Raw genomic sequence first — 3,600 nt, forward strand, 5'->3', positions numbered from 1 at the left:
GCTTTTCCAGAAGCTATAAATCACACTGGAAGAGATTGCCAATCTTTTTTTATGGATAGGCAGGTGGGTCTTAATTGCCAGACAGGCATGGCCTTTTAGTCAGCAACTCAGCTCTCTAAGAAAATTGTTTTGCTGTTAGATATCTTCAAGTCCATGCCAAGTCAGGGTGATCCTATAAAAGACAGATCTGAACCTTGCTGTATCCTGTGGTATCCCCAACTTTTCTGATACATTTGAGCCCATTGTTACAGCTACTGCATCAATCCATTTCATTGAGGGTCTTCCTATTTTTTTGCTAACATTCCATCTTTCCAAGCATGATGTCCTTTCCAAAGAACCATCTACTTCTAACAACCTATCCAAATATGTGACACAAATCTTCACCATCCTTGCTTCCAAGAAGCACCCTGGTTGCACTTTCTCCAAGACATATCTGTGTATTAATTTGGCAGTTGATGGGATAGGTAGTACTCTTATGCACCACCACAACTCAAAGACACTGTCTTCTCTGCCCTCGTCATTCATTGTACAACTTACAGATACATAACAAGTAATTTAAAAGACAATCCTTAGCTCTGAAAAACAAAGTGCTCATGACATATTATACAAAATGCATGACTATAGAGGACATTATGTTGAGTGAAATACTCAGTCACAAAAAGACAAATACTGCATAATGCTACTGTTATAAAACAAGATTGACATGGGGGTTGGAGGAAAGTAAGAAAAGAGGGTGTACACAATGTACAGTACATGACATTGAAACAGACAAGGGAGAGAATTGTATAAAAGGAATATATGATTAGATATTATTGGCATGACCAGAGTCCAGAATAAGAACTGAATAGTAAAGTGGACTGAGAGAGGGGTGGACTGTATAACAATAAAGTATTTTTTTGAAAGAATAAAGTGAACTAGGGGTAAAGGGGACAGGGAAGAAAATGTGCAACAATGAATTAATGGAAATCCAAGTTCTCTATAAAAGTTAATGAAAATTTCAATAAAAAAAGAAAAAATTGAAAAAATTTAAAAAGACAATAATTAAATCAGATGTACCATAGCAACAAAAACAATATATCTTTTGATTTATTGACTAGTATTGATTGTGTATTCTGTTGTCGTTGATGTTGCTGATTGCCTTCCAGTTAAGCACAACTCATAGTGACCCTATGAACAAAAGGCTTGAAGCCCCTCTACAACTATCAACATTTATCAAAGTTCATAGAGTTTCTGAAGTCGTTTTATTTAGGTAGTGGTTGCCACTCCTGCTTCCAAACCTGTCATATTACATCATATTGATTTTATATGCCATTGAGTCACTTACAATGTATAGCGACCCTATGTACAACAGCTCTGAATCTTTCCCTGTTCTGAGCCAGTTTCACTAATTCTGACACACCAACCTCCATAGCCCCAGTTACTGTATCAATCCATCTCATCCGGAGTCTTCATCTCCTGCACTGTCCATCCACCCTTTTGAGCATAATGTCCTTCTCCAAGGACCAATCTCTTCTGTCCATATGCCCAAAGTAAATGAGGTGGAGCTTCAAAATTCTAAACTCCAAGGAGAGACTTGTTTTCACCCTCTCCAAGACAGACCTATTTGTTTTCTTGTCAGTCCATGGTATGTTCAAGACTCTTTTCCAGTAAGAGGAAGTCATTGGCAATTTTGGTCTTTTGTCCATCTAACTTGATGTTGCCAGTCAGGCCAATTTTGGAGATTTTTGTTTTCTTAATTGAGATGGATTGACACAGTCAGTATATAAATGAGCTCAAGTGTATCAGAGATGGTGATAATGGCACAGGCTAGGACATGGTTCAGATCTGTTATTCATAGGGTCGTTACGAATAATACTCAATTAGGCAGCACGTAACAACAATGTGATTTGTTATACTAATTGCTATTGGCAAGAATGATAAACTGCCCACCAAAATACACCCAATGCCATCTGATCAAACCCAACTCATAGTGACCCTCCATTAGGTTTGTAAATGTGGAGGGAACTCTGGTGGCATTGTCCTTAGGAAGCTGTGCTGCAATCCAAAGTTCATATCTGAAGTCTCACCCACTTGTGATTTACAGCCTTGGAAACTCAATGGAGGGCCAACTATCACTTGGGTTACTATCAAAAGGTAATGAGAGAGAAATATCTTTGCAGAGGACTGTCTTTCTCTTACTGAGTATCCACTGAATTCAAACTGTAAACCTTTTGGTTAGCAGTCAGATATGTTAAGTGCTATACTACAAAAGGGCAATCTACGTCACAGATGCATGTTTGTAAACTATAAAACCATCTGAAGTAGGCTCTGGGAATATTTGTTACACAACATTATCACAGCAGCAGGTAGTTGGTATGAACAGCCTATTCTATTAACATGAACTCTCAACTTATTGCCCCTGAGTGAGAACTCAGAGCTGACCCTCCAGTGGATTTTCTGTGTCTGTAATCACAGAGGAAGGGATTGCCCTTCTTTTTCCTATGGAGCCATTAGTGGAATCACACCACCAGAGAGGTGCTACCTTTGGGTTAATAGTATCTATCAACTGCATTACCAAAACTCATTAAAAAACTCAAACAAAAATCAGATTATTCTATTAGTTGCTAACATTTTTTTAAGAGATAGCCTATAACATATCCACAGTTTGGGTTAGAATTTGCTCATGGATTTTAAATTAAAAATTTTAAACTTTCCTCAATTTCAGTTAAAAATGGTGTACCAGTACTTTACCACTGATATTTCATGTAAAAATATGTTATTTTTTAACAGTATGAAAATGTAGGCATTTATCTATATATAAGTTTATAGAAAGGATACACCATTTAAAAATAAGTCTATGAACCATATCTTAAATGACTGAAAATATTATAATTTATTACAGTGCCAATTACCAAATACTATTAATCTAGTCAGAAAATGATGATGCTGTTGGTGAGAATCTGTTTTCTTGATGTTGAGCTTCAGTCCATAATGAAGGCTGCAGTCCTTAGCATTCTCCAGCGAAGGTTGTGTCATCTGCATAAGGTAGGTTGTTGATGAGTCTTCTACCAAACATGATGGCTCCTCATAGAGGCCAGCTTCCCAGATGATTTGTTCCACACATTGATCGAAATAGTATGGAGACAAGATGCATCGCTGGATTACACCATTCGTGATTTTGAGCCATGTAATGTTTCCTTGCTCTGTTCTGATGACTGCTTCCTGGTCCAAGTACAGGTTTCACATGAGAACAATCAATGTTCCGGGATTCCCATGCTTCTGAAAGTCAGTCACAATTTGTTGTTATCCACACTGTCAAATGCCTTTGCCTAATCAATGAGACACAGAAAGACTCTCTGCTTTCAACTAAGATAAACTTAACATTGGCTATTATGTCCCGGTTGCCACAGCCTCTTCTAAACCCAGCCTTTACTTTTGGCAGTTCTCTGTTGATATAGTTCCAGTTGTTTTTGTGTGATTTTCAGCAGAATTTATCTTGCATGGGATATTAATGATGTTATTATGCTGTTATGTGCCGTCGAGTCACTTGCGACTCATAGCGACCCTATGTACAACAGCCCTAAACTCCGCTCTGTCCTGTGCCAATCACACTGTCTCTGA

Source organism: Elephantulus edwardii, unplaced genomic scaffold, assembly GCF_000299155.1.
Source record: "Elephantulus edwardii isolate Elephantulus edwardi_28Jun2011 unplaced genomic scaffold, EleEdw1.0 scaffold00451, whole genome shotgun sequence".
Lineage (NCBI taxonomy): Eukaryota > Metazoa > Chordata > Mammalia > Macroscelidea > Macroscelididae > Elephantulus > Elephantulus edwardii.